Here is a 13,047-nt window from a genome sequence, read left to right as displayed (position 1 = left end):
AATTTTCAACATCATTTTGTAGCATCCGGGGTTAAATAGTAGGCTCTAAAGCCTCTATTTTCTTTATATTTTATGTATCAGGCTTTTTCTTTGGTAGCATCAGCCATTCCCAAATCGTGACACATAGACGAAATTGCTTTGAATGCTAAGCGTAACTTAGGCACATTTCTGGCTAGCTCTTTTAGCTTCTATGAACAATTTTCTCTTTATCTTTTGCCTTTGGTTTATGACTTTTCTTCTGTATATCTCCCTTTCACTGCTTCTGCTGGATGGCAGCCTCCTGACTTGTGGACCTGGGCTTCTCCCTCCTTTTTCGTTCATCTTTTCCATTCTCCTCTTTGAGCCTAGATTTTTTTTTCTCCTGTTTATTCTCTCTGCCTAGTAGTGCCACCTATCCTTTCTCTGCTTAGCTATTGGATGTTCAGATTTATATTAGGCCAATCAGATGCCTTAGGCAGGCAAGATGAAACAAAGTTAAAACATCTTTTCCTAGATAAAATAGTATCTCCAGCAATCGTATGTAACAGAAAGGTAGTCTAAGAGTTTTAAAAAAAATGCATCTTTGTCTCATTGTATTTGCTAATGGGATATCAATTTCTTCATTTAAGTTACTTTTCTGATGTTTTACCACATATTCAAAATATTCAATCAATATATTCTATGATGAAACTGGTTTCTGTTTGAGAACTTATATACAAGAAGAAAATTGTTACATGGGCTAAACAATGTGAGAGTAAAATTTTCAACTTACTTTTAAATTTTGAGATTATAATATAATTACATTTCTCTCTTCCTTTTCATCCCTCTAAGCCACCATGTATACTCTACCATGATTGTTGTTGTTGTTATTGTTAATTTTACTTAGTGACTCTTATTTATAGACATTGAAGGAATGTATGCATTTATATAAGTAAATATTCTTAAATACAACATGTTTCATCTGCATAATGTTTCTTGTATGCTTGTCTTCTGATTTGATATTGGAACGCTAAATGGTATGCTCTTTCTCTCGGGGAAGACTATATTTCCTGCTTTCTTTCTTTGTGTTAAATTTCTACATTTTAAAGCAAATAAAGAAAATTTAAGGCATACTTTTATTTTGTATTTTCTTCTGAAGAAAATAACTTTAATCTATTTCACCTGTAGACATTTCAGTTTGTATTGTGATGAATTATCTACAATGCTGGGAATTTCATAGCAATTAGATAATGCTGAGTTCAGTGAGAATAGTGTATCAGTGGCCTTAAGAAATATAATTTTCTCACTCAGGTTATTTTTCAAAAAAAGAATTTAATAATTATAGCTAGGTCAAACTGTTAATAATATTTTCAGAAAAAGCAAAACATTTGCTAATTTGCCGTGTGATTTCCAAGCCAATATCATTTTATTTGGCTATTTTAATAAGTTGATGGTTTAAATGATCCTTTCAAAATCACTTGTGATTAAAATATAAAAAATTACTTGTAGGTTTCTTAACATTGACAGATATTTCAACAATTTTCAGGCACAAATAGTTTTAATGAATTTACTCTACCTTTAGCAATAGTATTAAAATAGAATATATACTAGCAGAAGAAAGAGAAATATATTTCTCCCAAAGGAATTGTAGTCCATAGTTACACCATAAGATTCAGAAAGCAATACAGAACAGGAAATAATAATCCTATTCATACTTGAGACTACCTTTAAATGATTACAAGAAGTCATTATTAACTGCTATGTAACAGTGAGAATCATGATTTAAAAGATAGAATCCTATCATTCCAACACAATCTATAGAAGTGAAAGGCACATTAAATAAAAAAGACTTAAGAGAAAAAGATGAGTACCATATGATTACATTCATATATGGACTATGTAAAAGCTGATTCAAAGAAGCTGAGGGTAAAATGATAATAACCAGAGCTTGAGGCAAAGAAAGTCATGTGAAAATGTAGATTATAGAGTGGTAAGTAATAATTGGGTAAGAAGGAAAACCATGCTTTTTGTCACATTGTTACATAGGAAATAGACTATAGATAACGATAACGTGCTTGATTTAAAAAAGAAGACTGGAAGAATATATTTTAAATATTTTACCATAAGGAAATTAAGTTTTTTTCTTTTCTTTTTACATATATATTTATTACTTTCCTTATTTACATATTTATCCTAGTTCCCCCTCTCTCCCATGTCCTCTGACCCCATCTCCCACCCCATCACCCCCCTACTCCACAGGGAGGGTGATGCCTTCCAGGAGGGATCACCAAAATCTGTCAAGTAGTTTGGAGTAGGTTCTAGGAACTCCCCCCTGCATCTAGGCTACAGAAGCAGACACCCACAGCTAAACACTGAGTCAAACTCCTGAAATCCAGTTGCAGGGAGGGAGGAGTGATAAGAAAAGGGGTCAAGATCAGGCTACAGAAACCCACAGAGACAGCTGACCCGAACAAATGGGAGCTCATGGACCCCCAGACAGTTAGCTGGGAAACCAGCATTATACCGACTCAGATTCCCTGAATGTGGGTCTTAGTTTGAAGGCCTGGGCAGTCTAGGGGACCTCTGACAGTGGAACCAGGATGTATCCCTGGTGCACAAAAGGATTTTGGGAGCACATTCCCCATGGAAAAAGAAATGTACATATATAATATATACAGATAACATACAAAATATATATCATTACTTAATTTTCTCATTATATAATGTGTCTGTCCTACATAAAGGCCTCCATAATAAAGCTATAGATATGCTAATTTACAAGTTAAAAATGACCTGGTACAGGGAATATAGCTCAGTAACTTGCCTAGTATTCATGAGGCCATAAGTTCAGTTGTCAGCAGACAAATAGTAAATAAATGAATACTAGGAGTCAGTTATGCATAGTTATCAAATTAAGTACCAATCCTATCATTATTGTTTGATTTTTCTGAGACATAGCATACATAGATGAAGTGCTATCCATTAAGGATTTCAGATATGAGAGATAAATTTGAGTATTATGAAGAGGGAGAAGGAAGAATACCTATAGGTGGTTTAGATGGAATAGAGGCAACCTCACCAGAAAACAAGAACTATTGGGGCACAATGTCCAACTGTACTTAATCAAATAATCAAGTTTTCTATTCAGAGATTAAGGCTTAAGCTAGAAATTAGCCTGAGAAACAAAGAAAAGTTCAATGTCACAAGTAAAATAGGAAAGGAATAATTTATCTCTTTGTATCTTTCTGGTAGGATAGTGAGGTTGCATATTTTTGTGTTTATGTGTTTGCATGCATATGGAGAATGAGAAGTCATAAATTGATACCCAATGTCTTCATAATTCTCCATTTAATTTTTTGATATAGTGTCTCTCAGTGATTGATAGATCTAGATCTCAATGATTAAGAATGTCTTAGATGAGATACAAAGACCTTCCTGTCTCCACATGCCATCTTCTCCATTACTAGGCATATAACATCAGTATTTTATGCCAGTACTGGAAAGAGAAACTGAGCCATATCTCTGCTTCCAATTTGTGTGCTTCTAGAAGAATTTATCCTAAATCATTGCATCCTGAAAATGTATAGAACACTGTTCTGCCTAATTTTTTTTTAAGTGATGGAATTACAGCTTTATCTGGTCACAGATCCATAAGTGAGCTTCTTTCATTATACATGGATCAGTTATCATCTAAAAAAGGTCTATAAAAGTAAGAGTGATGAAATGTGTGGGCAATGATTTAGTTGTTACAGGCACCCTGTTTCTATGGTATGTCTTCTGTATTTATAAACAATTAAGTTCACAGAGGTTAATATACATAGGTCGAAAGATCCATCCTTTCATAACTAGAGACTTAGTTAGATGAGTTAGATAAGACTAAGTTAGATAAGACTTTAATTAGATAAGGAGAATAATTCAGTATCCTATAAGCACAAGCAAATTATAGTTGTTTCTTGAGCATATCACTGATTTGGAATCTGTTGGTAATCATTCATTGTAGATTGATTTCTACATTGCAAACCATATCTTCAGATGAAATTCAGTTTCCTGTAATTATCTGACCTGCATTCAAAGGGTAGCTTTAACCTTTCCTTAGTATAATAATATGAGCATAGTAGTTATTTCTGTGCCTGCAGATGGAGGTAAGAGACAACTTACTTTGTTAGATTTAAACATGTGAAACTATACAAAGTTTTCAATTAATGGATGTGAGAACATGAGAAACCTTAGGGGAGCTATGTCGTGGCATAACCCAAATTGCAATCTTAAGCACAATGATTGAGTTTTAATTAAATCTAATCCATTTTAAATTTGATTTAATTACAAACATTTGAATTATTTGTCATGCTTATCTAATATCAATCAATTTTCTAATGACTAGAGAGAAGAAGAAAAGAAAAACTTTAAGTGGTTAAGTTGAATGTATTCCTTTTACCTCAGACTTGGGAAATCTGTCCTTTATAAAGCATGGTAATGCAGGAAGAAATATGGTTTGTGTGCCATGAAAACATAAGCATTATCTGTCAAGTATTACCTTTGTAATTCGTTTTTGTTTAAAATGCCACTTACAGTCTCAGCAATGTTTGTAATGTAAAATATCTGTATGGTTTCATAAAAACCACATTGCTCACAGCTGCTTTTTGTACTGCCTGCAGCTGTGGCGTAGTTTCCTTAGTATTGCCTGGGCTTCCTATTTTATTTCTGAGCAGGAAACTATGATGTCCAGATGGTTCATATTAATTATGTGGTAATAGGTGTTGGCTTGTCTTCTATTTCCCACCAGGACTTCTATTGATCTCAGTTCTGTTGGGAAATGATACATGTTTATGGAAGAGTCACTTTGTATAAGTCTCATTTTCCTGATCAATATAATGACCATGCCAGTTTCAGCTATTTTCTCAAACTCTGTGATCATGAGGCTACACAGGAGCATATAGAAACAGGACTCAGTATCACAAGCAGACTGGTTATAGGTGCATATGCACCTCGAACAGATTTTGTATTTCTAGGAACACATTCATTTGGATAAATTATGTTTCGACTTACAACAATGAGATTCTTTACTTTCTTTTATTCCCTTGTATGAAGGAAATTAGCCATTATAAGAAGCTAACTTAACTCTGACTACAGTTTTTTTGAAGTGGGATTTAATAATGACAGTGATATACTACCTCTTCAGGAGCTGGTTTCCCTCTTTCTGAATTACATTATTAATAGGGTAACGGTTAGTGTTTGATAAGATAGGTTTCTGGGCTGACCATTTGGTATTTGAGAAACAATAGGTGTGCTCTTTCCTGGGAAAGACAATTTCTCTGATTCTCAGCGTTAATTAGTTGTCTGTGGATATTTGTGTAGAGTTGAGGCTTCCTGGGCTTTCTGTTGTCCTTGTTTAACTGATGTTTAGACAGTCCTCTTAGTGAAACATCATGGGCATAGATTCTGGCAATAATAAGAGATAGTGTCACTCACAATAAATACCCTGTTTTTCTTGACATAACATTTAATAATTAAAAAACAGAGGCTATGAAATTGAAAGGAGGGTTGGGAGTTAGGAAAAAGCGAGGGGTGATATAATTATAACCTCAAAAACAAAGGAAATAAGAATGATAGACTACTGTAAAGTATAAATGAATAAATCCCTGAGCAATATTTTTAAAAATAAAGCACACTACAGAACAGGGATCTTTGAAGTACTCTGTTGTCTCACGTATTTATGTACTTTCTTGTAAAATTGTAGTATATTGTGGAAGTTATATTGATTTTCTTTTCGATTAGATTATATTTGTAGTAAAGAAGCCAGAGCCTACAGTCAAATGTGCAAGAGATTGCTGTGCATTTTCTAGGGCTATATTAACAAACTGCTATTGGCTGTATGACTTAAAGTAACAGAAATTTATTCTCTCATGCTCACATTTCTACAAACTACAAATATGAAATCAAAGTTCCTGCTTTTTCAAAGAATAGTTCCTTTCATTACTCTAAAGGTTGACAGCAGTTGTTTGCCCTCCTTGACCTGTCTTTTTCTCAAGTTTTTTTACATGGTCTGTGGCTTTTTAAATAATTACTCCTTGACTTAGGGCACATTGTATTAAAAAGGACCATCACTTCAACTGATTTTCAAGTAAAAATGCTATTGGCAAACCTGAAGCCAAAACTACAAGTAAAGATAACTTTCAGAATACATAATGAACAGAAATGAAATAATGGAAAGAAAGAAGTAAGGCACTAGAGAGATGCCTCAGCATTTAAGGAATTTTGTTGCTCTTACAATGGACTGAACTTTAGTTCTCAGTACACATGTCAGATAGTTCACAACCACATTTAAGTATAGGTCTAGGTCTAAGTCCAGGTCCAGGGCATCTTATACTCTATTTTGGACTCTTGGATCTCTCTGGGAGGGAAATTTGAATAGATTTTGTGAATGGACTGGGATCATGTGTAGATGGCAATATGAGTGATAAGTGGGGGATTATGGAGGATGTAAGTACTAGAAAAGGGGAAACGTTCAGAGTAAGGTAAATTCTCATGAATTTGCACAGAAAACTCTGAGGAACATATAAGGATCCCTAGTTAAGACTCCTAGTAATAAGGTATATATAGCCTGGACTGGCAATCTCCTACTTCTAGGCAAGATTTCCAGTGGAGGGATTAGAACAACAACCTAACCACATAAGCTCAACCTAAAGTCTGTCCTGTGACAAGGATGTATTGGTATAATGGTGGCAAAGAAATTGTGGAAGTGGCTAAGCAACAACTAGCCCAGCCTGACACCCACGCCATGACATTGAGCCCACTCCTAACACTGCCTGGAGCGCCAGGCCCTAAAGTATAGATGGCCCCAAAGCCAAGGATAGAACCAAACACAACTATAAAATAAGAAAAAGGAAAAGATAAAGGAAAAAAAGAGAAAGAAAGAAAGAAAATGTCAATTTAATGATGCCTTATGATATTCTGCAATACTTATAGAGTAGTGCCTACCATAATTATCATCCAAGATTATCCAGCAACTGATAGAAACAGATTCAAGACCCACGTCTAAAAATTAGGTTGAGCTTTGGGAATCCTGTGGAAGGTAGCAGTGGAAGTTGTAGAAACCACAGGTGTAAAGGATTTTGCAAGAAAACCCACAGAATCAACTAATCTGAGCTCAAAGCACTCATTGAGTCTGAAGTGACAGCCAGGGAACCCACATAAGACTGATCTAAGCACTCTGCATATATGCTATAGTTGGGTTTGTAACAATGTGAGCAGGAGCTGTCTCTCACTTTTTCTTTTGCTTTTGGGAACATATGCCTTACACTGGGTTACCTTCACCACCCTTAGTAAGAGAAGAGGAGCTTAATCCTGCTGCAATTTGGTATGGCTTGTTTTCTCGATATACATGGGAGGCCTGACATTTTCTGAATAGTAACAAGACAAGGAGTGGGATGAGGACAGAAGGTATGTGTTGGGAAGAGAGGAGGCAGGAGAAACAGAGGTCAAGTGTAAAAGAAAGAGACACAGAGACAGAGAGGGAGGGATGAAGAAATGACAGTGATTATAAAGCTTTTTTTTAAGAAGATATCTCCAATGTAACAGAAAACAAACTGTCACATAAAATCAAAAAATAATATGAAACAAAGAAAGAAGAAACTTTAAGTTAAAGGAAACAGCACAAGACGATAACAAAGTTAGGAAAGCTACAATCCAGAACACCTACAGTAAGTCCAGACAAATTCCAAACTACTGGAATTAGCATTATAAAGTAGTTGTTAATTAAAGAAAGCAATGAAGTAACTTGCTAAATAATAACCATGAATACCGTAATAATCCTATATGCAATCCACTTAAAAAGTGGAGAATTGTCCATACTATCACTCTATAGAACAAAAGTCATTTCAGTCTGACTGCTTTTTATACCATGATGCATAGCAAAATATAGTATAAACAACATCTAAAAACATTTCCAACTTCTGTAAAGAATAGGATGAGAAATAGGAAATCTTAAGATAAGGATATAAAATTAACTAATAGAAACTAGCACACATACAAAATTTTTAAAAACTGATGAGATATTTGTTTCAATCTATGTTCAGCAACACTGTTTCTGTACAGACTTAATCAGTATTGTTCTTTCTGTTTTGTTATTTCCTAAATTTATTATATTAAAAGTAAACTTTTAGTGAATCATATTTTGGAACAAAAAATTTCCTTCAGTTAATTATTTGAAGATCAAATGAACTTTTCTGGTACAAGATAATAATCCCAAATACTTTGGAAGCCAATGTAAGAAGATTTCCATTTCAAGGCTACCTGGTCTACACAGTGAGACCAAGGCTATCCTTGACAACGAAAAGAGGGGTACAGAACTAAATAGAAAACTCTCAATAGAGAAATCTAAAATGGCTGAAATACACTTAAGAAAGTGCATAGCCATCAGGGAAATGCAAATCAGAACAATCAGAACAACCCTGGGATACCATCTTACTCCTGTCAGAATGGCCATATTACACACTCTCTCTCTCTCTCTCTCTCTCTCTCTCTCTCTCTCTCTCTCTCTCTCTCTCTCTCTCTCTCTCTCTCTCTCTCTCTCTCTGTCTATCTCTCTCTCTCTGCAATAAATGGGTCTTCTGCAAACCTCATCCTAAGTAAAACCAAAAAATCAATTTAGGAATAAGTAAGCCTTTCTTTTTCCAGAAACCTATATTTTTTTTTAAGTAACAGATATTCTTAACTCTACATTGAAAAGCACACATTTTGTAATTGTTTCAAATCATGATTTGTATTTTAGTATATCAGATAGTAGTAATACCCAAAAGTGCTGAAATTATTGGCTTTATACCATTTATGATGTACCCACGTGGTTCATGTCTGGTGCTGGAAATATCACTAACTAATAATCAGTGCTAGTAAAGTAATGATTATTAGAGAAATCCCTACAACCAAAATAATCCCTAACAACCATCTGTACACATTTGCCCTTATACTCACAAGCAAGTATAGTTTCCCTCCATTCAAGAGTACTTCTCTTAGTAAAAGTTTGTGACCATAACCAAGCAAAATGCATAGTTTCAGATACAGGCCCAAATGGATATATCTACACAAAACTCCCACACCTAAGGTTCAAAAACATTTTTTAAGAAGAAGGAGGAAAGATCTTATCATCCAAAGAGCCAAAAAGTTTACTTTGTTATTGTGTCTCCTTCTAACAGCAGATGTCACACCAAAGAAAACTCACCAACATCACCGGGCTAATGTGAAACAAACAAGGGTATTATCAATGAAAATGTCCAGGAGACCATAACACTAAAGGCAACTAAATAAAGCTACTAGCAAAGAGTATGGTCCTCACCAGGGAAGAGAACATCAATTTGTTGTCCAGAATCAAATGATCAGTCCTAAAAACATACATGCAGGTAGCATTATAAAAATTGAGTTAAGCTATATTTAGGAATACATATGTATATCATATTCTTAGAAGTATGCAATATCCATGAGTTTGTAGGCTTTCTGCAGTTTATGTAGTTGAATTCTAACATTAAACTATGATGATCTGATAAGACACAGGGAGTTATTTTAGTTTTTGTATCTGCTCATATTTGCTTTGTTGCCAAGTATCTGACCAATTTTAGAGAAGGTTCAATATGGAGCTGAGAAGAAGATATATATTATATATATATATATATATATATATATATATATAATATATATATTCTTTTGTGTTTGGATATATATATATATATATTCTTTTGTGTTTGGATATATATATATATATATATATATATATATATATATAGTCTGCTAAACACAACTGAGTCATAAGACATAAGTTCTGTTAATTCCTTTATTTCTCTTTTAGCTTTCTGTCAGTAGTCTCATCTGTCCAGGGATAAGAATGGGGTGTTGAAGTCTCCCATTATAAGTGTGTGGGTTTTTATGTGTGATGTAAGTTTTAGTAATGCTCCTTTTTACAAGTGTGGGTACCTTTGTACATAGATGTTCAGAATTGAAACTTCATCATGATGAAATTTTTCTGTGATGGATATGAAATGACTTTCTTCATCTCTTCTGATTAATTTCAGTTTGAATTCCAATTTGTCAGATATTAGGATGTTATACCAGCCTGTTTCTTGGGTCTTTTTCCAACCCTTTACTCTAAGGTAATGTCTGTTTCTGATGTTGAGTTGTGTTTGTTGTGTGCAGTAGATGGATGCTTGTATGCATACATCTGTGTGTGTTCATGTTAGCATGTGCCCATAAAACATGCACGACTGTTGTTGAATTTGTGGGTAGAACATAGGACAATTTCAAAAGTTGGTTTTATCCTTCCATAATATAGATACAGATAGAACTCAGGCCATTGTGCTTAGTTGCAAGCATCTTCACCTGATGAGCCATTGACATAGAGTAAATTAGAAAAGACCAATTGCTAGTTAATGATTTACTGATACATTTAGTGATTTACTTACTTAAAGCTCTACTTGTGCTATACCTACTTACCAATCATGACCTCACTTGCAACTTGGAACAGAAAGACCTGGAGAAATAGCTGAAACAATGGGACACTGCATATTTCAATCTGCTGATTATGGCATAAAAGATTCCATAAAATCTTACTTGCTTGCCTGTCCCACATTTTGGTTTTAGAAAATGAGAATAAAAACTGGACAGGGATCGAAACCTTTCAAGAGATATACTGGTCTTGGTCCACTGGTGATGTCTTCTCTCCCACTCTGGTTGGTGTCAGAGTATTTATTCCAGAATGATTCTTGTAAAACCACCTCATTTGACCATAATTACTTTTAATAAATATTTGAAAAATCAATCCATACAAATTAGTACATCAAGGGATTACACTAAATGGTATATGAAGATTTTAGTTTAAAGTTGTATGCTATGGCTTAGCCTTTTCTTTTCTTAGTGATGCACTTCTATAGTAATAGGCTGTAGATGTTTTCTTATCTTACCTTTATTTGGTTGCTTTTGTTTTGAACCAATATGCTGTATGTTTTCAGTAAGTAAAAGCTGACTCCAATTTTCAAGGTCTCTCCTCTTAAAGATTACAAGTAACATATTTTAAAGCAGGATTTTCACAGACTCACCTGTAAGCCTCTGCAATTTTCCACAGAGAGCCATCACATTAAATGTGATCGGTTTCTCCACTGTCATTGATTAGACTGCCCATCTTGAAAGCTTACACACTTTGAAAATGCTGTGGCTTCCCTGCAACCCAAACTGACATGTAAAGAAGAACAGAAATGCCTCACCTAGAAATAAAGTCATATAGTGTTCCCACACGAGCTTTAATTTAGGCTAAGGAAAAAATAATTTTTATTATATATATATTTAGCAACCTTAAAGGTGAAGCATAGAAAATCGGGGCTGTGGCATACCTCTGGGATAGAGCACTTCTCTGGAAGGACTCACATCTGGAGATGTTGATTAGTGTACATGAGTCCTCTGAAAACAACACTTTATCAGCACTTGCACCAAATAAACCCCTGGGGGGTCGACCTAGGAGTATTGTTTAGACACACCTGGCAAGGCAGCCTCTGCTGGTCAGTTCCATGAAGAACTTAAACCACCACTAAGTATCGTATGTGAATCACAAATGCAATCATGTGGCGATCAAAGCCCACCCACAGCTATACTGAAAGGAAAAACCCATATGACTAGAGGCATACTCTTCCATGTTTTTAGATTCTGCTGAATTTGTTAACTACTTCCCTAGATTGACTGAGAGCATCAGGAACTTTACCTTTCTCTTCATTTGTTTGTTTTCCCCTTCTATTGGAGTAAGAAAAGACAGATTCTAATTCCTTAAGATAGAGAAAAATCCTTGTTTGTTTTGGATTTCTTGCTGCTCTAAATGATATAATAGACTTTGAAGACTCCTCATGGAAGGTTTCACCCTACCTGAGAAGCAGAAAGGGAATGGGATGGGGGTTGGTACGGGGTGACAAAGGAGGACAGGAGGGAGGGAACAGGGATTGACATGTAAAACAAGCTTGTTTCAAATTTAAATAAAAATTATCAAATAATAAATGTATAAATTAAAAAAGATATAGAAAATCACAGGGTTGTCAAGAACATTTTGCTTGCCCTGTCCATTTCATACCTCACATGCAAGGGATCCATGAAAACAATAGTAAGAAAAAAATCTTGACCTATTGGTTACTATCTACAGTGAGATATCTCATAATGCATACCACGATACATCATATTATAGATGGATACATAATGTAATTTTTTAAATAATAACGATAAGTAATGTGTAATTTTACATATACATTAGACAACTATCTTCCCTGGGTCACCTTCGATGAGCCCATCTTGGTTACCCTGCTGGAAGTGAAAAGCAGAGTGGTTAACTTTAGAAGTCTATTTTACTTAAGGAAATTAATTCCCTTGCTATGGTCTATTTTAAACTTATAAAGCTGTAAACTAACTTTTGGGAATGTTTCACAATAAAATCTTGGTAGATTAAGTGCATATGACTAAATCTTGCATTTAGAATAAGAAGTCAGAATATTTAATGAAAACTGATGATTAATTTCACTGTAGAATCATATCAGAGTTAACTGTTAGTTCTCTGAATGCATTGTCTCCCCAAATACATTAATGTTCTTTCTATACAGTAGATTACAACTTTAATGTAAATATTTTTCTTAATTTATACTGCTTAGTGAAAACATTGAGATTGCAATTTAATTAAAATATCCACCTCCCTATCCTCCCTTCAAACCCTCTTATATGTCCCTCCTTACTTACCTTATTTTCATGACCTCTTCATAAATTATACTGTATGCATATTTATATATCCATATATATTTCTAGATATAGCCTGTAGAGTCCATGTAATGTCAGTGTTAATTGTATTCATGTTCTTAAGGCTGATTGTTTGGTACTAGATAACCACCTTTTGCACTCTTCCCTAGATAGGATCATCTATCCCACTCATAGCTTTATTCAAATATCTGTCTCTTGAGTTTATTAACATACAATTTGTCATGTTCATTGGTGTCATCTTGGTCAGCTCACAGGTAGTTAGTCTTGGTGGTGAGATTTTTATGGATGTAGCATTTGATACTATGAAGAGTTATAATAACA

The sequence above is a fragment of the Phodopus roborovskii genome, unplaced genomic scaffold, assembly GCF_943737965.1.
Source record: "Phodopus roborovskii unplaced genomic scaffold, PHOROB, whole genome shotgun sequence".
Classification (NCBI taxonomy): domain Eukaryota; kingdom Metazoa; phylum Chordata; class Mammalia; order Rodentia; family Cricetidae; genus Phodopus; species Phodopus roborovskii.
This window is presented reverse-complemented; position numbering follows the sequence as displayed.